This window comes from Natator depressus, chromosome 3 (assembly GCF_965152275.1).
Source record: "Natator depressus isolate rNatDep1 chromosome 3, rNatDep2.hap1, whole genome shotgun sequence".
In the NCBI taxonomy this organism is placed as follows: domain Eukaryota; kingdom Metazoa; phylum Chordata; order Testudines; family Cheloniidae; genus Natator; species Natator depressus.
This window is the reverse complement of record NC_134236.1, coordinates 62,878,202-62,902,776: the sequence shown is the minus strand read 5'-3', so window position 1 is coordinate 62,902,776 and position 24,575 is coordinate 62,878,202. Positions and strand designations below refer to the sequence as shown.

Below are 24,575 nucleotides of genomic sequence, written 5' to 3'. Positions count from 1 at the left end.
CATTTTTTAAAACATTGTGCAAAAACCCTAGTGCAGATGCATTCATACTGGCAAAAAAGTGCTTTTGCCAGTATAACTTGTTTTGTTCAGGGAACTGGTATAAGTTATACTGACAAAAAGCACTCTAGGAGGGTTTGTTGGTGTAGTAATATCTGTATAGCTATCACTGGTAAACTTTTTGTACTGTAGACTAAGTCAAAGTTTAAGTAAAAGCATGAGATGGTACTACCAGACAGAAAGAAAAACAGGCTTTGTCTGCCTTTGTGACTTAAAATCTGTGACAACTGTGTGTCTGCACTTTCTCTCCAGGGTTATGACCAGGAAATACCAATGGTTCTAAGTAACCAAACAGCTCTTTCAAAACAGAGTACATTTATTTAAGGATAAAAATATACAGAAAAATACATATAAGACAGTAAAAGAATCTAAATACTTCATCAGCATCCCCCATCAGTCCTATGGAGATCCTGACAGATTCCAGACCTTTCAGCATGGTTGTGTCCCCCTTTGAACAAAACGCCTTGTTCATTTGTTGAATCAAAAGGAAGAAACCCCTGTTAGGTCAAGCTGGCCCTTTATACCCCAAGTTCTTTCTTTGTCTCCTGTGTTTCTTGAAGCCTAGCCTGAACCAATATATGCAAATTACCCCAACATGTGGTACTTCTCTGGTTTTGTTTGTAGTCCCGTGGACTGCAGTAGTTTATTCTGCACAGTTTTTAGTTCCTGGAGAACATAGGATAACCCTGTCTCATTAAGTAGAATACAGTCACTAGCCTACAATGATCCATATAACGTTCATGAAGTTAATACTGTAGTCTGCAAAGATAGTGCATGTGGTTGCAATTTCTATCTCTGTCTCCTACCCTTTTGCAAAACTGCCAGCTTCCTCCTGGACATCTTCTAAGTTTTGTTTGTGCTGAGGAAGTTTAGAAATAAATTTTTCATCAGTTCAGCTTCACTGAATGGAGACCTCATGTAGACAAGATTCAGGTGGCTTCCAGTATTTTTACCCCCATAGGTTTAACTAATGCAGTGGTTTAAAAAAAAAAAAAGCGAAAAAAAAAAGCCAGAAGCCTCCAGAACCTTGTTTATATTAACATGCCTTTTGGTGGAGCAGAATTAATGAGATATAGCCTGTGATGCAGTCATACATTAATACAGAAATCAGCTGGACATAGAAAACTGAAAATGTGGGACTGTGAATAAAGCTTATTATCAAAATGCAAGCGTTTATAGTACTCTAGTACTGATTATTTTATTCATTTTCATATTTAATTTAAAAATCTCCATTTGGTAATTTTAAATTAAGTTTCTACAGTTTTATCACATCTGCTACACCAGAGTGCTGTAATGAGTCTTGCCACAGAATGTAGATTGTTTACTAGAGTATATAGGGCTTGTTCACTTCTGATTCTTGTTCTGTATATTGTGCTTCTACTTTTATACCAGCTGTCCTAACAAATTTGCAGAATTGTTTCTTTTCAACACACATTAGTACAGATTAGAATGATTGCTTCTCTTCTTGCTACTTCAGCTTCTTCCTTAGCATCCATACAGGCTTTGAGCTGACATGTTACCAGTATTCAGCTCAGCAGCATTATTACTAGGATTAGGTTGAGCAGTGTAATTAGTTTCTTTTCAAAATCACTAAAAGAACTGCAGAGTTTCTTTCCTTGATGAAAAGATGATCAGGTACTTCTCTTTGACAAGAGTGTTGGGAGAATTTATTGAAAACATCAAAAGAGATTGTCAGTCAAATTTGTTGAGCGTTTTCACACTTGAACAACTTTCATATTTGACTGAAGGAATATGCCATAGCCCCAGAAGTTGGAATGCAAGGGACAGAATAAACCCTCTTCAGAACAATTTTCTAGTGGAATAAATCCACGCCTTTGGATTCTGTAATGCTGGGGTTGTGCACCTGCTAGTGACTACTTGGAGCCAGCTTCTGAAGATTTTTTGGGTTTTTTAGTGGTAGGAAGACATGTCAAGGGTCGGTTGAGTAAAGCCTGAAGTTTTCTATACTCTCCCCGTGGGGCCAAAATCTTTCCTTACCTACTGGATGTTTTCTTTCACATCCTTTTTCTCATTCTTTCACCTTCCTGTGTTGTCTTCTTTCGTCCTTAAAATTTTTTAATGTTGTTACTAGGACCCACAATGATGAAGGAAGCAGATCTGTTTAGGTATTTATATTGTACTCAACAGCATAGCTGGCATTCCTGAGTCATGGTTTGATTGCTGCCTGCTCTGATCGTACTGTAACCTAAACCATTGCCTTTGCTTTCTAGCTGGCCTTCCCTTGTTCTTTCTCCCACCAAGTCATTCAGTCAAGTTTCCTTCACTCTGACTCTTCCCCCTTTTCAGTCATACAAAGGGCAAGACTAAACACATTTAGCCTTACCCCCGACCCCACTCTAGTCCCAAAATGTAGTAAATAAGCCCCTTAGAACAGGTAATAAAAGAAATCCTGACCTCTAAAGCAGTGGTTCTCAATTTTTTGTTAGGTTTCAGAGTAACAGCCGTGTTAGTCTGTATTCGCAAAAAGAAAGGAGTACTTGTGGCACCTTAGAGACTAACCAATTTATTTGAGCATCGGATGCATCCGATGAAGTGAGCTGTAGCTCACGAAAGCTTATGCTCAAATAAATTGGTTAGTCTCTAAGGTGCTACAAGTACTCCTTTTCTTTTTGCGAATTTTTTTGTGATAGCAACTGCTTTCACACAGTGAGTCTCTGAGTGCTACCCCCCTTGTACATTAAAAACACATTTTTTATATTTAACACTATTTTAAATGCTAAATTTATAAGCCTATTGTTTAAAACGAATTTACCTTTTTTCACCGCCTTTAAATTAAGACTAAAACATATTTTAATTAAATTATTGTTTTAAGCAGAAAAGTTATTTTTTAAAAATAGTTACTGTTTAATATTGTGGGGGGCATGAAGAAACTTTGTCAATATCACTTGATTTGCTAGTTAGCTTGGAAGGCTGTGAAAAGTGATATTAACAAACATACAAATATCACTTTTCACAGCAGACTTGCTAGCTAGTAAGTCTTCTGTGAAAAGTAATATTTGTATGTTTGTTAATACCACTTTTCACAGCCTCCCAGCTCTGAAGGCAGTACCATAGTCAGGAGCAGTGCAGAAGTATGGGTGACAATGGGGTGCTAGTAAGTCTGCTGTGAAAGGTGATATTAACAAACATACAAATATCACTTTTCACAGCAGGCTTACTAGCGCCCCATTGCCACCCTTACCTCTGCGCTGCTGCTGGTGGCAGGTGCTGTGTTCAGAGCTGAGCAGCTGGAGAGCAACGGCTGCGGGCCAGGCGCCCAACTCTGAAGGCAGTGCAGCCACCAACAGCAGTGCAGAACTGCAGAAGTAAGAATGGCAATGACATATGATGCTACCCTTACTTCTGCGTAACATTTGACCTTTGTGCTGGTAGGGGTGGCTATGGGGGGCTAAGGCAAATTTTGGGGTGGCTATAGTCCCCGCAGACCCCCCTAGTGCCACTCCTGCCTGTGTGTCTGACTATTAAAATTTTTTTTTTGGCCAGTCTCAGTGTTATGATTGGTCTGCTGTTTAATGCAGCTCTTCAGCTGCTGAACAATCAAGCCCTCTAATGTTGTGTCAGTCCCAGAGCTGTCCTTAGGGAAAATGGCACCCTGGGCAAACTTCTGTTTTGGCGCCCTTTCTTTGGAGGTGGAGTGGGATTGGGGATGGAGCTGGGCTGGAGGGGCTTGGGCTGTCAGCCCCGTGCATGGTGGGGCTCGGGCTGTCAGCCATGCGTGGAGCTGTCAGCTCACAACCCCCTACATAATAACCTTGTGACCCCCAGTTTGAGTACCCCTGCTTTAAAGGGATAGATTATCTTCAGAATAGGGCCAGAATCCTACTCTTATTCATTCTTTTCATCCTGTGTGGAATGACTCTGGTTGTCTGATGAAGGCTAACTTGACTGCATTTTCGTAGTCATTAAGACATCAGACACTAAAAAGAAATCAAAATCTTCTATGGTTCTTCTTAAAAAGAAGCAACTTAAATGATACACTATATGTTATCAGTGACAATTTTTTTAAAAGTGGTACACAGGGTGCATAAAAATCATAGAAAAACTGATCTTATTTTTTAATCTGATTTTTAAAATTTTAATTTTTTTCATTTACATTTTTTATTTATGTGTTGACAATTCTTTATAAAACGGGAATAAAGTAACCTTAAAATGCTGAAGTGGATGTTTTGTACTTGCTTCCTCATTATAAATAGAATTTCAGATTTTACATAGTGATATTTTTCTACTAAATTGCATATTCCGTAAGCTTAACCCATGTGGCAGCAAGTCTCAGAGCTGAATCAACTGACTCAGGCTTGCACTAAGGGGCGAAAAATAGTAGTGTAGATTTTTGTGCTTAGGCTGGAGCCCAGGCTCCAACCCAAGCCCAAACATCTATCCTGCTATTTTTATTGCTGTTGTGCAAGGCCACTTCATTTGACCTGAACTCTGAAACTCGCTGCTGCATTGTTGTTTTTTCAGTGTAAACATACTGTTAGACACTTCGGTGCTTTTCAAAATTCTGCCCAACATTTTATTTTTCAATATTTTGTTTTCTATCTCTGGCAGTTTTGTCAAAAGTCAAAGAGGATACTCTGGCAGTGGCATTAAAAAAACAAAACAGAATGTATAACTTAATAACTGTTTATAAAATTTCAATCGCACAGATTTTCAAATTAGTTTTACAAAGCCTCAATCTGATTTAAATCAATAATTTTTTTTTAAAATGATTCATTATTGTAAATACCTTGATTTTTAAATAATTCAACCCTGATGGCTCACTGTTTTCTCCACCTGTCCCTGCTTGCCTACAGTCTTAACACACATGTAGTACAAGGTGTAATTTTTAAAACTCCTCTCTTCCTAAGGTGAACCATTCAAGTTTTCAACAGATTAAAACCCAGTAATTCCAGCAAAAGATGCAACTTCCCTCAGGATCAATGAACAAGCACATATACAACACAATTTGCATAGAGTTTATGAAAAAAGAAAAGGAGTACTTGTGGCACCTTAGAGACTAACAAATTTATTTGAGCATAAGCTTTCGTGAGCTACAGCTCACTTCATCGGGTGCATTCAGTGGAAATGTAGCTCACGAAAGCTTATGCTCAGATAAATTTGTTAGTCTCTAAGGTGCCACAAGTCCTCCTTTTCTTTTTGCGAATACAGACTAACACGGCTGCTACTCTGAAACCTGTCATTATGCAAGGCATAGCGTTTATGAAGTACCTGTTACTGCCTTTTGGGCCTGTGTCGTGTCAGTATGATTTGTGCATGTTATAAGGCCACAGTAGTTAGATTTGCCAGGACCTTTCTGTCAGTGTGGGTCCCCACACTCCCTGTTTTCTATCTGACTGTACCCCACTCAGTCACAGCTTCCAGAAATATCATCATTATCGTCTTTCATTTGACTTACATATTTCTCACACCTGGTAACAAACATCAAGACTGAGTAAATTGAAACTCACAAAATTGCAATCATTAGCTCCTTCATGTCAAAATATTTCATTTCCAGAGGGAAAATCGCTCTTTTAATTCAGGAACTTTCTCCAAGATGTTTTTCTATGCTTGATGGATCTCAAAGAAGCATATATCTTTCTCACTTCAGTTATTTTTTGAGTAGATGCAGATGTGTATTCCAAGTAGGTGTGTGTGCGCCCCGCATGACAGAGCTGGAGACTTTTGCCTAGCAGTACCTGTAGATGAATGGCACTAGCGCCTCATGCCTGTAGCCTCTCCTCTGGCTAAATGAGTTGGTGCTGGCGCCGCGCCCCTCCCCCCTGCCCACCCCCAATTTGTTCCCACCACCAGTTGGCTGTAGTTGGAGCTCTGAGCAGTTGTTGCTTCACAGTCTTGCAAATTTATATTTTAGCCTAGTTTTGTTGTATATAGTTCATAGCTAGTTAGTTAGTAGTGGTAGTTGAAAGTTATAGTGTATAGTATAGTGGTAGAGGTAGTGCTCCCTGGTAATGTTCTCAGTAGGGTTCAAGCATTGCCCTTCATGTGGAGTGGTGATTCCTAACAGTGACCCCCACAAATGGTCGTTATTCTGCCTTGGCGAAGCCCACCTTAAGGAGCACTGTTCAGTCTGCAGATTGTTCAAGAAGCGGACTCAGGTGGCGTGGGACCTTTGCCTTAAGCAGCACCTGCTTGAGCAGGCCATTAGAGGCCATTGACCCCGTACCGAGGCCTTCCTCGGGCTGCAGATTGCCCTCCAGCTGAGAAAGTGCTGCTGCTTTCCATTCCGGGGCAAGGACCTCTCTGAAGAAGCATGGGAACCTTTCTTCATCGTCGGCACCTCAAAAAGAGGTTGCATAAGACAGATTGGGAGCACTCCAGATCCCGGGGTGACTCTTCTGCATCCCCTAAGAAAAACAGGGACTGGCAAGAGAGACCGGCTCCGGTGCGCGGTATGGTGCTGGTGCTTGTGCTTCTGATCCTCCCTCAGTACAAGGTAGGGAAGGTATTGAGTCTGGTACTGTTAGGAATGGTGCTGGTACTGACAGTATCAGTGGTGTCGCTGTACCAGGCTGTTCTACCTTTCAGTCCCATCCTAGCTGCTGGTTCAGGACTTCACTAGTCTGGTGGCTGTGACGGGTCCCCAGTTGGAGCATGCTGCTGAAGTCTCAGCACTGCGCCAGAAAGCACTGCTTCTGGGGATTGGCGTGGATATGGTACTGAAGACAGTACAAGATTCTTCGGTACTGGGCCCTTCGTTGGCACCGACACAGTCAATGCCGCAAATGACATCGACGCACGTGGGTGCTCCAGTACCATTGTTTGCATTTGCCTTTGATGACCTGGCCTGCGACACTGATCTTCCAGTGGTGCTGACTTCAGTGTGGCTCCAATCCCAAACTCGTTCTGGGCTATGAATGAATTAGATCACCTGTTGGCTCCCTCTGGAGTCAACCCTCCCATGTCTCTGAGACTTCTCTTTTTCAGACTCGGGCTCCTCATTCTCCTGCTCCACTTCACCTGAGGGCATCCTGGGGACAACAGTAGACTAATACAGCTAGCAAGCTTGGCATGCACCCCAAGACGAAGATGGAGATCCCTGGCCCAGTGCCTACTGGGTACCAATGCCTTACTAATACCAGAGGCCACCTTGGGCTCAATGGGAAGCTCCTTGGTCTCAGACATCTCACTCGTCATCAGGGTCGAGATCCTCTGCTTGTGCGCCATTGGTGGCTGAAGACCAGTTGTAAGACCAGATGCCTGCGGTTCTCCTTCCTGTGAAGCCACTGGAGTTTCCTCATCCAGAGATGCTGCCCCAGGACAATGCAATGTCTTCCCCTTCCATCCCAGAGGACTTTAGGGTATACCAGGACCTGTTATTTCGGGTGGCTTTGTCCGTGGGTATTCAGGCATCATTTCTCCAGAATACCCATAAACACATGGACATTCTCCAACCCTCTGTCCCTGGGAGAGTGGCCCTTCTGATTAACGAGTCACTCCTCAAGCCTGTGAAGGCTCTTTGGTGTACACTAGCCTTGGCTATGCACTTGGAGAAGTGTTGTTTTGTTCCGGTACAGGGATACGAGGGATTTTATTCCCACACATCCCCAAACTCACGACTGTGCATGACAGGGCACAGCAGGACAGATTCATGTCCTGCCCCAGAGACAGAGACTTGAAGTGCCTAGATCTTCTAGGCAGGAAGATACCCACCTCATCATCACTTCAGATGAGTATTGCAAACGAGCAAGCCAAACATGGCTAAATATGACTTCCTTAGCTGGTCGGCTATGGCTGTGTTTGAGCAACTGTTGCTGAGGTGTTTGTCACTAAGGGCTGCATGGTGGCAAAAATGTTGTTGCAATCTGCCCTTGATGTGGTGGACACTTCAGACAGGGCTGGGGCCTTCGCAGTTATTATGAGGATGGCTTCCTGGCTCCAGAACTTGGAGATTATGCTGGCAGTCTAGCAAACAATTGAGGACTTGCCCTTGGATGACCGAACCTTGTTTTTGGACAAGACTGATGAAACTCTGCATTCTTTCAAGGATTTGAGGGCTAGCTGGGGGTGTGTATGGCATCTATGCAGAGATACAGGCCACAGCAACCCTTTGTGTGTCCTTCCCCCTGAGACAGCAATGCTACCCAGAAAAGGGATAGATCTCACAAGATGAAGCTTGTGGACCGCAAGCTCAGGACCCAGCTGCTCTGCGCACCCTCCTTCGGCGTCTGCTAAGTGTCCATTTTGACGCATTGATCCAGAACACAGGTCCAGTTGTTCTTTCTCCCTCGTCATCCCACCAATTCTTTTGTGGACAGACTGGCTTGCCTTTACAATGCTTGAGTCTTGTTAAAGTCTGGCAGCTGGGTCCTAGACACTTTCAGATTGGGCTACGCCATCCAGTTTCTCTCTATGCCTCCTCCTCATCCTTCTTCAGGGACCCCTCTCATGAAATACTGCTTTTTGAGCAGGTCAGCTCTCTGATAGCATTGGGAGCAGTGGAGGAGGTTCTGCAAGAACACTATGGTTGCAAGTTCAACTCCCGGTATTTCCTGATACTGAAATCCAAGGGCAGGATGAGGCCCATCCTTGACCTCCATGGACTCAATAAGTTAATCAAACATATGCGGTTCTTCTTCGAATGATTGCTCATGTGCATTCTAATAGGTGTGTGTGTGTGCGAACCCCATGCACGATCGCCAGAAGCTTTTCCTGTTGGTTCGGCTGTGGAGACCCCAGAGTGGTACCTTCGTGGTGGTGTATATATGTCCCTGCCGACCCGCTGCTTGCTCAGTTCCTTCTTACCGCCCGTGACAGTCGTTCGAACAGCTTAGTCTCTTGCTTTGCAAGTGCCTTACGTAGTGGTTCCCTTGTTTCTAATGTAAATAGTTTTTTGTTAGTTGTTAATAGTTGTAGATTAGATTAGTTTAGCTTACTTCAGGGGGTTTCCCCCCATTCTACTCTCCCCGGTGCCAGGGCACGCCTCAGTCGGAGGGGTTTAAAGCATGCAAAAGGTGTGCAAAACCTATGCCAACAAGTGATCCGCACGCCGCCTGTCTCAAGTGCCTTGGGGAGGGTCATCAGACAGATAAGTGCCCTATTTGCAGGAGCTTCGGACCCAGGACTAAGAGGGAGTGGGACTATCGCCTGAAGCTCCTCTTGATGGAGTCGGCCCTTCAGTAGGACCGCCATCCAGGAAGCCCTGTACAGAGCGTACTCTGCGGCTAGAACCATGGCCACTGCCGTCGCTATGAGGCGCAGTGCATGCCCTCCACCTGAGGGCATGTGCGTTTCAGGGATTCCACCTGAGGTCCAAAATACAATTCAGGACCTCCTCTTTGACTGTGAGGGCCTGTTTGCTCAAAGTATGGACATGCGCCTGTATAGCCTGAAGGACTCACTGGCAACTCTGAAGTCTCTGGGGCTACACACCCCAGCGCCTCAGAGAAAGCCCTTTAGACCTCAGCCCCCGTCCCGTTTCTACCCGGGGCCCCCTAGGGTGGATCCACCTAGGAGGAGGGGCAGAAATAACAGGAGGCACCCACCGCAGTCCTCCTCGGGCCAAGGCCAGGGTTCAACCAAACAGCCCCCCGACCCCAAGTCCAATTTTTGAAGATGCACATGAGGACAGCGCACTAGTCGCCTTCTTGGGTCCTGCCCCCACCTTTGTGAATCGACTCTCCTGCTTGTACCGTGCTTGGTCTCAGATCATATCAGACCGCTGGGTCCTCAGCACGGTTGGGGTGGGATAGTCTATCCAGTTATGTTCCCTCCCGCTCTCCCACCCCCCATGCCTGTCCCTCTTCAGGGACCTCTCTCATGAGCAACTCCTTTTACAAGAGAAACAATCACTCCTAGCTCTAGGGGCGATAGAGGAGGTTCCTCAGGAATTCAGGGGCAACGGGTTCTACTCCCACTATTTCCTCATCCCCAAGGCCAAGGGCGAGCTTTGGCCTATCCTGGACCTACGAGACCTCAACACATACATAAAAAAGGTGAAGTTCCGCATGGTCTCTCTGGCCGCCATCGTTCCCTCCCTGGATCCAGGAGACTGGTACGCCGCCCTCGACTTGAAGGGATGCGTATTTTCACATTGCTGTTATTCCAGCCCACACACGCTTTCTCAGATTCGTGGTCAGTGGCCAGCACTACCAGTTCAGGGTGCTCCCATTTGGCCCCCCGGGTGTTCACCAAATGTATGGCGGTAGTGGCAACTTTCCTCTGCAGGCACCAGGTGCAGGCATTCCCGTATTTGGGCGACTGGCTCATTGAGGCCAAGTCCCAAGCACAGGTGGTGGAGCACGTATCCCTGGCCTGGGCTACGTTTCACAGGTTGGGGTTTGTACTGAATGAGCCCAAGTCCACATTGACCCCCACACAAACAATAGAGTTAATTGGCGCTCTGGTTAGCTGGTGTCCGCAGCTTTCCTGGTGCAGGTGCCTATCCAAGACATCTGCAAGGTGGCAAGTCCACACCTTCACTTCCCACTACGCCATTACCCAGCAGGCAAGGGATGATGCTGGGTTTGGTAGGGCAGTCCTGCACTCGGCAGTTAGGCGAACTCTGACCCCTTCCCTGGGATAACTGCTTGGAAGTCACGTATTGGAATACACATGAGCAATCACTTGAAGAAGAAAAAACGGTTACTTACCTCTTGTAACTGTTGTTCTTCGAGATGTGTTGCTCATGTCCATTCCGAATCCCGCCTGCCTCCCCACTTTCGGAGTATTCCGACAAGAGGGAACTGAGCAGGCGGTGGGTTGGCAGGTACATATATACATCGCCATGAAGACCACTCTAGGGGTCTCCACAGCCGACCGAACTGGTACCGCTAGGGAAAAGCTTCCAGCGATTGTGCATGTGCCGTGCGCGTACACACCTATTGGAATGGACATGAGCAACACATCCTGAAGAACAACAGTTACGAGAGGTAAGTAACCGTTTTTTCTGTATGATCACTCTGTCAGCTAGCCTCCCTGCTTTGTCTCAGAACGACTGGTTCTTCGAGTGCTTGCACATGACTACTCTACTTCAGGTGCCTGTGCACAGTGAGCACAGTTGCTGGAAATTTTTCCCTCAGTCATACCCATTGGGTGGGCTCTAGCACCCTACGGTGCCACTTGCTTAAGCTCCCATATAAGGAGTCTGGCCAACCCTGCATCTTCTCAGTTCCTTCTTTCCTACTATGACAGTTGCTGGAATTGCTCCTCTTGCTTCATCAAGCTCCCCTCAGTGGAAAACCCTTCTCTGTGGTCTTAGTTTACTACCTTCCTTTTGTTTCTTATGTCCCAGATCTTTATTTCTGATTTGGACAGATGTGAAATTGTTGTACATAGTAAGTTGCTGTTTTCGCTGTGTTAGCAGAGTCTTCATCCGCTCCCGGTACTGGACATGCCCGAGTCTCCATGTTTCAAGCCCTGTGCGTCCTGTGGCAACCCTATGCCGATGAGTGACCCAGAACTCCAGTTGTCTGAACTTCCTGGGAGAGACTCATAACAGGGATCACTGTCAGATCTGCTGGAACTTCAAGCCCCATACTCAGAAGTAACTGGAGACCAGGTTGAAGTCACACCTGACAGAGGCAGTACTCTGACCCTAGTTGGAGCTGAGCCAGTCAGACTTGGTATCGAGTACCTTGGAGTCGGTGCGGAGTGCTGCTCCCACCGTGAGAGTCTCTCAGCACCATTTCCTGTCATTGCTGCCAAAGAAAAGACATATGCAGCTGGCTTAGAGGGGGCATTCCCTGCCTGAAGAAAGCCAAGCAGGGGAGCACAGCAGAATGCGACCTGAGTCTGGCTACTCCTCAGTCGCTGCTCCAAGGACAGTACCATTGACCATTGATGACAGTACCATCCTGTATACAGGCTTTGCTGAGTCTGGTCCCGGGTCAACCTTCAGTACTGGAGGGACAATTGCGGCACCAGCGGGATCATGGTGCCGTCTACCCCGGAGGGTTCGGTGCAGTCAGGGACTGACTGGTGCTTTCGGTACCACCATTGGCGGTACAAGAGTTGGCAATGTCCGTGCTGGTGAGCAGAAGGGAGTCTGTTGCTCCAAGCTCCTGTTTGGTACCATTGAGAGGGAATCCATCCCTGCTGGCCACGACACAAGTCTCCCCACTGTGGCACCATTCCCCGGCACTGAGTGGTACCGCCCCTCCATTGTCCCCGGAGGAAGGCTCGTTGTCAGACTCGGAATTGGAATCATATCCCCAGCTGATGAACTGTTCCCAATACCCCCCTCCCCAGTCACCCCTTATTTGGCTGTGGATCCAGGCATAGCAGTACCACCGAGCGCTTGGCACAGTGGGCATCATAGGTACTGGAGCTGGGGGTGCTGCTGCATCCCTTAGCTTGAAGTGGTTTCCATTATATACAGGATTTACAGTTTGACTCAATGGCTCTCAGCACCCCCACTATAAAAATAGTTCCAGCACCCTTGGTGGGCACTGGCCTATGCAGATGCAATGACCATTTTGGAACTCTTGGGGTTTTTCGCCGGATGCTGGGCCCCCTTCCAAGCTCTCATACTCGGTGGTCTTGGAGAGGAGAGCACCTCCGTCCCATTGAGCAGAATCCGATCCAGACTGCGGTACCAAGCATGGTACCGGTCCTCAGGACCGGATTAGTGCAGAAGGAGAAGAGGAGGACCCCCTGCCAGTGCAGGTCTCCTAGTCATCTTCCCTGGATGAAGCTGTGGCAGGGGCAGGCTTGTCACCTCCCCATGACGACTTCATAGCTCATCAGTAGCTGTTGAAAAGAGTGACCTCGAACCTCGGGCTGGAAGTGGAGGTAGTTAAAGAATCCTCCCAGAGCCTGGTCGATATTTTGGCCCTGTTGAAGGTGGCTTTCTCTCTCTCAATGAGGCAATCATGGGACTGGTTAAAGCCCTGTAGCAAATTGCATCCTCCCTATCTCCCACATGAAAGAGAGCCAAAAAGCAGTATTTTGTTCATACTCAAGAGTATAAGTACTTGTACTCCCGCCCCGCTCCAGGGTCCCTGATGGTTTCAGCGGCCAACAAGAGGGACAGACAAGGGCAACAAGCAGTGACCCCCCCGCCCCCCAAGGCAAAAGATTCAGTGACTAGAACTTTTCGGTAAAAAGGTTTATTCTACAGGGTGTCAACAGCTCTGCATCTCTAACCATCAGGCATTGCTGGGGACATAGGACTTAAACGCCTGGGACTTGATGTTGAAATTCAAGAACTTGCTTCCCCAGGAGTCCAGACAGGAGTTCTCTGCTCTGGTAGCTGAGGGGAAGTCTGTAGCCAGGGCTTCCCTGCAGGCCACCCTGGATGAGGCAGATTCAGCAGATAGATCCATGGCTTCTGTGGAGGTCATGCACAGATGCTCTTGGCTCCAGTTCTCAGGACTGCCAACAGAGGTCCAGCAGTCCATTCCGAACCTTCCGTTCGAAGGCACTTTGCTCTCCTTAGAGCAAATGGATGGAAAGCTCCATGGCCTGAAAACTCCAGAGCTACCTCCAAGTGCTTGGGTCTTTATGCCCCAGCATTCCACCTGTTTCTCAGCTCTGATGCCCCATCGGGACCTGCAAAAGAAAAGAAACAGGAGTTCTAGATGCAGGCAGCTGCCCCCATCCACCTTAGCATCCCTACCTGGCCCACCCAAATACATGGAGGCAGCCAAGCAGAACTTTTGACATCCAAGGAATTGTACCAGTTCGTGTACCACAGCATCCTGTCCCCCTTTTGTTTTTGGACTGCCTGTCCCACTTCGGTTCAGTATGGTCTCTTACAATCACAGACTGCTGGGTGCTGAACACTGTGGAAAGGGGTTATACACTCCAGTTTATTTTCACCACCCCACAACTCCTCCCTCCACATCCCTCTTCCGGGACCCTTCTCAGGAGCAGCTTCTGGCCCAGGAGGTGCAAGCCCTCCTCCGAGTGGGACTCAAAAGGGAAGGGATTTTACTTATGGTATTTCCTAATTCTAAAGGCCAAGAGAGGCTCTCTGATCCATTTTAGACCCATGCCAGCTCAATGGCTGCCTCAAAAAGTTGAAGTTCCACATGGTGTCCCTGGCCTCCATCATCTCCCTTGTACTGGTATGCGGCTCTCAGCTTGTCAGATGCTTTCTTCCACATCTCAATTTTCCAAGGGACAGAAGGTTTCTCAAGTTCATTGTAAACCAGACTCACTACCAATTTATGGTTCTTCTGTCCAGCCTTTTGGCAGCACCGAGGGTTTTCATGCAACAAGGTTAAAAGTCTACCCGTACCTCCATGACTGGCTGGTCAAAGACTGGGCCTAGGCCCAGGTGGAGGCAAGTATCCACCTCATACAGTCAACCTTTCAGTCACTGGACCTGCTTATAAACGAGCATAAGTCTACCCATGTCCCTGTACAGAGGCCAGAGTTTATCGGGGTGGTGTTTGATTCCTCTCAGGCCAGGGCTTTCGTCCAGAAGCTTATTTCCAGATAATGGTGTGATCAGTAGCACAGGTCAAGGCCCACCTGGTCATGATGGCCCATTTCTGCCTCATACTGTTAGGCCACGTGGCCGCATGCATATAAGTGCATGCAGCATGCGAGGCTATACCTCAGACCCCTTTAAGAATGGCTGGCCTGGGTGTCACCATTAAAGAATCCGCCCAAAGAATCCATCAAGTCGCCTTTACCTGGATTCAGGGCAGGAACCGTGAGCACTGGTCTTTGACTCCCTCAACTGGTGGAGGGATTCTCTGTCGGTTTGCTCAGGCGTCCCCTTTGCCAGACCCCAACTCTCATTATCCCTAGTTTGCATTTGACAGATCTAAGGTTGCGGGGGTGGGGACTCTCCTAGGGCACCTCAGGATGCAGGGCCTGTGGTCCCAAGAGGAGCTCTCCATATGTATAACTGTCAGGGAGCTAAGAGCGTTTCGCTTGGCATATCAGGTGTTCTTGTCCCACATCATGAACAAGAATGTGCCTAGTGTGCATGGACAATACAGCAGCCATGTTCTACCACAATAGGAGGGAGGAGCTCACTCTTTTCCCCGTGTCAGAAAGCTGTCCACTTGTGGGAGTTCTGCATAATGCACTCGATCCACCTTAAAGCATGTCACTGTCCGGGACCTCAGACCGAGCTGGCAGATCACCTCAGCAGGTCTTTCTCCAGTCACCATGAGTGCTCCCTTTGGGCTGACATAGTAAAGGCAGTTTGCCAGCAGTGGGGGACTGCCTAGGTAGACCTGTTTGCGGCCAGGCAGAACAGGAAATGTCACCAGTTCTGCTCCCTGCGAGGCCACAGACCAGGCTCACTCACGGGCTCTTTTCCTACTCCCTTGGACTGGATACCTGCTCTGTGCCTCCCCCCAGATTCCTCTAGTGCACAAGGTCCCACTGAAGATCAAGCAAGATGGAGTGAGGGTCATTCTTGTAGTCCCAGCCTATCCCTGCCAACACTGGTTCACCACACTGCAAGGCTTTTCAGTAGCAACTCTGATGCCACTACCTCTCCTCCCGGACCTGATACCGCAGACCACGGTCGAATACTCTACCCAAACCTGAACACACTCCACCTGACAGCTTGGAGGCTCTATGGCTAAATCCTGAGGAGCTGGCTTGTTCAGAGAAGTCTGCCAGGTTCTGCTAGGTAGTAGGAAGCCCTCTACCAGAGTTACGTACCTTGTCAAGTGGAAGTGTTTTCCATTTATCTTCCCAGCAAGGTCTCTCGCCCACACAGTCATCTGTGCAGGCTGTTCTGGAGTATTTGCTGCATCTGAAACAGGAGTGTCTGGCAATTTCATCAGTTCAAGTACACCTGTCAGCGATTTCAACGTTCCATGCCCTGGTGGATGGCCAATCGGTTTTCTCTCATAAGATGACCATTCGTTTTCTCAAGGGCCTAGAAAAACGTTACCCTCAGATTCGGGAGCCAGTTCTCCCATGGGACTTGAACCTGGTCTTGTCAAAACTCATGGGCCCCCCAGTTTGAGCCACTGGCAACATGCCCTATGCTGTATCTTTCTGGGAAGGTCGCCTTTCTGGAGGCTATCACTTCAGCCAGGAGAGTCTCAGTGATCAGGGCCCTTATGTCAGAACCCCCATACACTGTCTTCTTTAAGGACAAGGTATAGCTTCGCTCTCACCCTGTGTTCCCCCTGAAGGTGGTTTTGCAATTTCACAGTAATCAGGCTATTTTTCTGCAGTTTTCTTCCCAAAATCCCACGCAAACAGGGAGAAGCAACATCTCCACGCCCTGGGTGTTAGATTCACCCTGGGATTCCACATTGAGAGGATAAAACCATTCCGTAGATCCACACAGATCTTTGTGGCAGTCGCGGACAGGATGAAAGGCCTTCCTGTTTCGGCTCAGAGGCTCTCATCCTGGATCACATCATGCATTCGCATGTGCTATAAACAGGTGGGGGTCCCGTCACCGGCTATAGTGACGTCCTGTTCTACTATGGTGCAAGCTTCCTCAGCAGTGTTCCTGGCCCAGGTGCTGATCTAGGACATCTGCAGAGTGTCAGCTTGGTCATGGGTACATATATTTTCTTCCCACTACGCCATCACCCAGCAAGCTAGAGATGATGCCGGGTTTGGTCAAGTCATGTTGCCGTAAGCATGTCCATGAACTCCGATCTCCCCTCCTGTAGTACTGCTTTGAAGTCACTTAATGTGGAATGGACATATGCAAGTACTCAAAGAAGGAAAAAACAATTACTAACCTTTCTGTAACTGTTGTTCTTCAAGATGTGTTGACATGTCCATTCCATGACCTACCCTCCTACCCCTCTTTTAGAGTTGGCTGACAAGAAGGAACTTACAGGGTGTGGGGCTGGCCGGACCTCTTATACCAGTGCTTGAGTGTGTGGCACCAGAGGGCACTGGAGCTGACCCGACAGGTACCACTGAGGGAAAAATTTCCGCCAGCTGTGCTTGCGGTGCAGGCATACGTAACATGGCATGGGCATGTGCAACACATCTAGAAGAACAACAGTTACTGAAAGGTTAGTAACTGTTTTTTCACTTCTGTGGACTGTCAACATGCGTACGTCCATGTGGCCATTCTGCTGAGCCACAGGAATTATCTTCAGAGGCAGGAGATCACCACTTTTAGTACACAGTACTCCTGTTTGGCCTCTGTTATGCCCTCTGGGTCATCACCAAATGCATGGTGGTGGTCATGGCATACCTCAGGAAGAAGAGAATCCACATTTTTCCCTACCTTGATGACTGGTTGCTGACTGGTGGCTCCAGAGAGGAGGTGCTTGCCCACGTTGACACAACAATACACTTACTCGAGCATTTGGGACTCATTCTAAAAACTGTCAAGTTGATGTTGGCCCCCACTCACAAAATAGAGTTCATTGTGGCCCAGTTAGATTCCACAACGTTGGGGGCGTTCCTGCCGACTGACCGCTTCCAGGCAATTTGACAACTATGCCTCATTTTTCAATCACAAGTATCCAGAACAGTCTACATGTGCTTGAGCCTGTTGGGCCACATGTCCGTGTGAACACTGGTGGTCCATCTTGCCAGGTTATGCGTTCGTTCTCTTCAGATGTGGCTCAGGATGGTTTACCTCCCTGCACTACATTCTCTAGACAGATAGGTTCACCTCCTCCATCAGTCCTAGAGTCCTTGTTCTGGTGGGAGTCCCCACGCAACGTGTGCCGAAGTGTCCCCTTTGTTCCCCATCTCCGACCAACTCAGTGGTTACCAGTGTGTCCCTCCTGGGTTGGGGAGTGCATCTGGACTTGCTGCGGGTGTAGGGTCTGTGGTCGGAACAGTAGGCCAAGCTCCGTATCAACATGTTGGCGCTTCGGGGCCTCCACAACTTGTGTCATGCCTTCAGGACTGCAGACAGCGGTTTACATACTCACCAGCAATACTGTTTGTTCAATACTGTGAACAAACAAGGAGAGCTCACTCCAGAGCACTCTGCCTGGAAGCAATCAACCAGTGGCAGTTCCGAATTGAAGAGGGCATCACCACAGGTAGCTGTCCACTTACCAGGGCATCCAGAACCGTCTTGCGGATCATCTCAGCAGGGTTTTCTCTCCAAGCCATGAGTGGTCCCTAAAGACAGAGGTCCTTTGGATGGTATTCACAACATGGGCATCCCCACGGTAGCCCTTTTTCTGACAAAGGAAAACAGAAAGTGTCACCTATTTTGCTCTGGGGAGGGGTCAGTCCAGGCTCCCTCTCTGACTTTCCACTGTAGCTGGATGTCACCTCTTCTGTATGCCTTCCCTCCTAAACCAGTCCTTCCCCAAGTCATTGCCAGACTTGAGGTGGATTGAGCTGGACTCATCCTCGTTGCCCCAGCATAGAATCATAGAAGATTAGGGTTGGAAGAGACCTCAGGAGGTCATATATTCCAACCCCATGCTCAAAGCAGGACCAGCCAGGGCTTTGTCAAGCCGGGTCTTAAAAACCTCTAAGGATGGAGATTCCACCACCTCCCTAAGTAACCCATTCTAGTGCTTCACCACCTCCTAGTGAAATAGCTATTCCTAATATCAAACCTAGACCTCCTCTACTGCAACGTGAGACCATTGCTTCTTGTACTGTCATCTGCCATCACTAAGAACAACCTAGCTCCATCCTCTTTGGAACCCCTGTTCAGGTAGTTGAAGGCTGTTATCAAATCCCCCCTCACTCTTATTTTCTGCAGACTAAATAAGCCCAGTTCCCTCAGCCCCTCCTCATAAGTCATGTGCCCGAGGCCCCCCCCCCAATCATTACCTAAGCATGGCTGAGGCAGCACTGGTTCTCTGATCTCCCTACTAGGTCGGTTCAGCCTCTCATACCGCTTCCACTCTGTCTCGTCCTCCTCACACAGCACCATGGCTGCGCCCTGCATTCAGCGACCAGCTCCATACACCTTACGGTGTGACTGCTGCAAGGCTGAACAAGGAGGAAGGTCATTTGCCGGAGGCTGTCGAACAGGTCCTATTTAACAGTAGGAAGCCTTCCACTAGAATGGCCTAATTGGGACCCATCTGGCAGAGGCATCCTGGAATACCTATTGCACCTTCAAGTCTCAGGCCTAGATCAGTTCTGATATCGCTGCCAAGTGCATTCTCAGAGGATTTCATCCATCGATCCCAGGGAAATTGCTTTTATCCAACGCCATAGTGATGAGATTTCTGAAAGGACTCCTCTGCCTTCATGCTCCAGTTCGAGAGCTGGCCCTCTTGTTGGACCTGAACAGTTTTAGCGGCTCTGATGGGGCCTTCATTTGAGCCCCTTGCTTTTTCTGTCTGCCACTCCTCCTGTCTCAGAAAACTGCATACTTGATAGCCATTACCTTTGCCAGGAGGATGTGAGAGTTGCAGGCTCTGATGGCTGGGCCTCTTTACACACAATTCTTCAGGGACAAGGTGACGCTTCGGCCACACCCGAAATCTGTATTCAGAGTATTTGAACCAGGCTGTTTATTTGTCTGTATTTTTCCGCAAGCAGCATTCCTCCCTGGAGGAGCAATGCCTCCATACACTAGATGTTAGACTTTGTCTAATCTTCTATCAGAACTGAACAGTTTTGTGCTTTGCCTTGCCTGTTTGTATCATATACAGACCACATGAAGGGACAAGTGGTCTCTGCCCAGACCATCTCTATATGGATAACGTCTTGCATCAAGACTGCTTATGAGATAGTGTCAGCCATACCTCCTCAGCACATATGGGTGCATTTGATGAGAGCACAGGCAACATTGGTGGCGTTCCTCAATGACATTTCCATATTGGACATTTGTAGGGTGGCCATGTGGTCGTCTGTACATACTTTTACAGATCATTATGCGATCCTTGCTTCTTCCAGAGCAGACGATAATGTCAGAAGAGCGGTCCTGCAGTCCTTACTCAAGTCGACTCCGAGCGGGAATACTGATTGCTAGTCACCTACTTGGAATACACGTCTGCATCTACTCGAGGAAAAAGAAATGGTTACTTACTGTAAATGCGGTTCTTTGAGATGTGATGCAGATCTGTCCCCTCTGCATCAGAGTCTTGCCCTGGATGTTCAGTGCAAAGGAACTGAGAGGGGGTTGGGGCAGCGGTGCCTCATATAGCTAGGGGAGGGGCAACATGCTCAAGACATGAGCACCGCCCCTCTGTAGGTACTGCTAGGCAAAAGTCTCCGGTTCTGGCACCCTCCCCTCCTCCCCCCCACACACTTGGAATATAGTGTGCATCACATCTTGAAGAACCACAGTTAAAGTAACCATTTCTTTCCTCTTACTACGTGTCTTAAAAACACTTTCTGTTCTTGGCACTTCCTTTTGACCTTCAGAGTACTTTCTTAGATTATTCTAGTGTTTTTTGGGTTTTTTTAATGGTCTGGCTACCATTTTTGTTCTCTGATCTGGATGGCTGATTTAAAAACATCCTATCACCAAACTTCAAAGGATATTCTCCATTTTACAGTTTCTTGACAGCATAATTTTGTAATTATTAAACAAACACCTTAATCTGCCACGCAGGACCAAGTTTATTTCTGATCCCCAGTTTTTGACCTGTTAAAGGGTAGTACTGTTAGCAGAGGGAGAGATGCTTGAAGATCAAAGCCTTCAAACTTAAAATATTCCAGGATCCAGTTAAATGAATCTGGTTCAGTTTATACCGCATACGTTTTGTGCTGACAAAGCACAGTTATCTTTTCTTCATGTGAAAAATCTGCAGGTATGGCCTGGTAATTTTACCCAGTGGGCAGCAATCCTTTCTAAATTCTGTCTAATCTGGTACTTTGCTTTTTCCAGTCATGGAAAAACATAACATTGTTAGGTGCATCTGTGGGTGGTAGCTTACCAACCAGGTTCATGATAGACCATAAGTCTTGTTCAGCTTGAAGAGTATATATGTGAAGAATTTCTCAGGTTGGGAAAACAGTAACAGATTGAAAGCTTGACTGTCCATTAGTCTTCTGGAACTGAGAGTAACAGGCCAAGCCATTCAGGTCTGTCTTAGTCCCACATTCTATCTAGCATGAGACAACCAACTGCAATAGCATATATTAACATCAAGAGGGCCCAAAGAGCATCAGTTTTCAACCAAAAGCTCTAAATTTTCTACTTAACCTAGATAAATGTGATCACACATTACCTGAAACATATGTTTGAGGAAGACTCAACAGTCAGATGGACTGGCCGAGTTGTTAGTGTCTTCAGCCAGGAAAGATCAAAATTCCAGTGCTACAACAGACTTTCCTCATGTGACTTACTCCCAAGTTGGATGTCTTTGCACCAGCCATGAACAAATTTCCAAGCTTGTGCTCCAGACGCCCTATAAATACATGTACAGCTGGCTGTATTTAGTGGATTGGACTCCGGATTTACCTATTTTTTTCCTGCTACTAATAGCTGAGTTTAACCATTAAAATAGAGGACCAAGACAAGATAATTCTTATAACTCCTTCCTGGCTTAGGTGTCTTTCCTTACCTCATCTTCGAGAGGTAACTATGTTATGGGATCATTAAGCAATTTTTGGACTTACTGTATCAGGGTATGCTCTGGGTGTGTTTCACTTAATCCTGCCATTGCAAGGGCCTTGGGCATTGATGGAACTTGGTGCCTCCTGTTCTCTGCCTGTGGGGCACACAATAATTTTGTCTCCTGAGGGCTGTAATCCTGTGGTCTAATTCTGATTGTTGGGTTTAGTGTGTGTGTGGCTGGATGGTGTTAGTGGCCTGTAATAAGCAGGGGGGCGGACTAGATGATATGGTGGTCCCTTCTGGCATTAGAGTCACAGAGTTTAAGGTCAGATTTAAACCCAAACCCATTTTGCCTCAAACTCACTGGAAGCTGAGTGGCTAAAGCTTGGGTTTGTTGCTACTCACTGGATCTTATACATGTATTTTTTAAATCTAGAAAAGAATCTACATCTAACAGTAGAATGCCCAGAAGGCAATCTCTTCCTGATGCCAAGCACTCAATCTTGATCTTCAGCAGGGATCCTAGAAATCCATTTGCCACAGAAAAACACAGAATTTGCTTTTTTACAGAGAATCTTTAGTTTTTACATTTTGTGAAAAAATAAAAACACATATTAACAATTAACTAAATTTTACTGCCTATTCCTAACAAGAGATGCCATCAGGTATTCTGGACTCAAAATTGGTTAATATGCTTCTAAGAGAAGGTCACTTTATATAGTGTTTACTACATAAAATGTTGAAAGGACCATGGAGCTTTCTACTTTCCATAGTTCTTTTGTGGCGTGGAATCCTAGGAGGAAAGACTAAGCTCTTCAAGGTCGGGGGCTGTCTTTTTGTAATGTTTACACAGTATCCCGATATGAGTAGGTCCTCTGGATGTTGTAATAAAGATTAAAAAATAAGTGTGAATCAATATTTGGAAGAACTCTTGCCAAATCCACTCAAGGTAAATTCTTAGAGTCACACTGCAAGAAATTTCTAAATAATAGGTAGCTGCCTAAAATTGGGAAAAAATAATAATTTGGTAAGACTGTGAATTAATTACTTTAATATATCTGCCCCAGAGCTGCTGTTGGGGCAGGTGGAAAGATTCTAGGAATATTTTAAATTTTCTTCTCTGAGATGTAAATTTTTTTATGACCCAATTGGGTGGCTGGAACAGAGATGCTAGTACTATTTCCACAGCTTAAGGGTCTTTTAGAATTTTTTCCCATAATTCATTGGAAGATAAAGAGATCTCAGTCTGTTTCATAAAACACATTTGAAAACTTGGCCCTGAGAGATTCTTAAGGTTTTTGTTGACTATGATTTTTCCAATAATTATCAAAAATACTGATTAAACTCCCCAGAGAAACTTCTAGCTAGAGCACCTGGTAAGAGCATGTGTTGCATGACAAAATGAAAATCCAGGTAACTCTCCGTTTTTAATGCAAGTCCAAATTCAGCCCTAGTTACACCTGAGCAATCGTACTGAAGAAAATGGGATTATACAGTTGAAAAAGAGAGAATAATTAGGCCTGGAGAACCTTTTTGCAAGGAATAAAGCACATTCTACAAGGAATCCAGTTTGACAGGCTCTCAAGTTGTCTGTACTAAATGAGTTGGTGATCCTTCTCTGTTCATTTTTTTTCATGGAGACATGTATATGCATCATGCAAATATAATCACAAATGCTCAGTAGTTGACAGAGAAGCTAGTGATCAAATAGGCATGGTTTTGAGATAAATTGATGCAAGCCAAGAGTGCGCTACAGATTGTCAGGACGTTATCTGTCACATGAATACATACAGAAAATTTGTTTTCAAGATTCAGCACCTTTCACTATCACTAAAATCATTGTATTTTTATAAGGAAAGCTTAATAGGGCCAAAGTGCATCCTTCTCTTTTGAGTCCGCATAATGTCTTGTGACCTGTTGTAAACAAGAGTGATAGAGTTTAAGGCTAAACTCTCCAAAACAAAAACTTCAATGCTAAGTTTTTAAAAAATGACCTTAACACTCCACTCGTAAGCTACTCTATAGTAATAAAGTATTGTGTGTACAATGAAGAAAGTGTTTTGTTGAGAAAACAGATTTCAGTTTATTTAAGCTATTCTCTGGGAGTAGACAACATGATAGATCACTCAATAATTGCCTGTTCTATTCATTTCCTCTGATGCACCTGGCATTGGCCACTGTCGGAAGACAGGATACTGGGCTAGATGGACTACTGGTCTGACCCAGTATGGCTATTCTTACATGGAGTAAAGCATTAACAAATTGTGTGGCGTGATTAGATGTCACGTTATCAAGGGTAAGTTCTAGAGCTACAACTATGTGTTCCATTTTTTTTTAAAGCTTGTTGTTAAAAATACTGAGGTATGGAGCACTTTTTACTTACTGAGGCATAATTTAATATTCTTAATTCATAGATGAAATATCCAGGGTGATGGCTTCAAAATTGGTCAAACCCGAAATATTAAGAAACTCATGCAAATCAAAATCATAAATGCTTTATAAATGTATTTCAGATTACAACATGACAGAATGTGTCTTCCCCCCCCTCCCCAGGAAGGGATTCTATCACTCTCGGGATTCGGGGGAAGGGGCATGTATTCTGGCAGGGTTTTTTTTAATCTGCTTCCTATGAAGCATCAGGGATGCCCATGGCTGCAGATGTGACTTTGGGCGGAGTGAGCAAGGGCTCTGAGGTGGCACCAAGCAATCTCTCTCTGAGGTGCTTGGCTGGCTAATTCTTGCTTCTGGAATTGGGGTCTAATTGATAGCCATATGTGGGGTCCAGGAGGAATTTCCCCCCAAGTCAGATTGGCAGTATCCTTGAGTGTTTTTTGCCTTTGTGATGTTTGGGTGCGGGTCACCAGGTGTATCTGGTATATACCTTATTTAATCATTTTCCTGCCGTTGTGGAAAGTGTTGGCAACTTGTCCTTCCTATTCTCTGCCTGTGGTACATAGTAGTCTCCTGTGGGCTGTAATATTTTGGTCTCATTTTGGTTCTTGGGTTTAGTGTGCAGGTGCTGGGTGGTGTTGGTGTCCTTGTGATACACAGGAAGTCAGTCTGAATGATCTACTGGTCCGTTCTAGCCTTAAACTCTGAACCTTTTTACAAGAAAAATTAGACAAGGCTCTCAACAGTGGGCAAAATCCTGGCCCCATTGAAGTCAATGTGCGTT

The 24,575-nt window shown here is 46.2% G+C and overlaps 1 protein-coding gene across 1 annotated transcript in view; it reads left to right on the top strand.

Annotated features, from left to right (window-relative positions):
- PHIP (PHIP subunit of CUL4-Ring ligase complex) overlaps positions 1-24,575 on the top strand; it is a 296,706-nt gene that overhangs the window by 126,810 nt on the left and 145,321 nt on the right. The window lies entirely within an intron of this gene.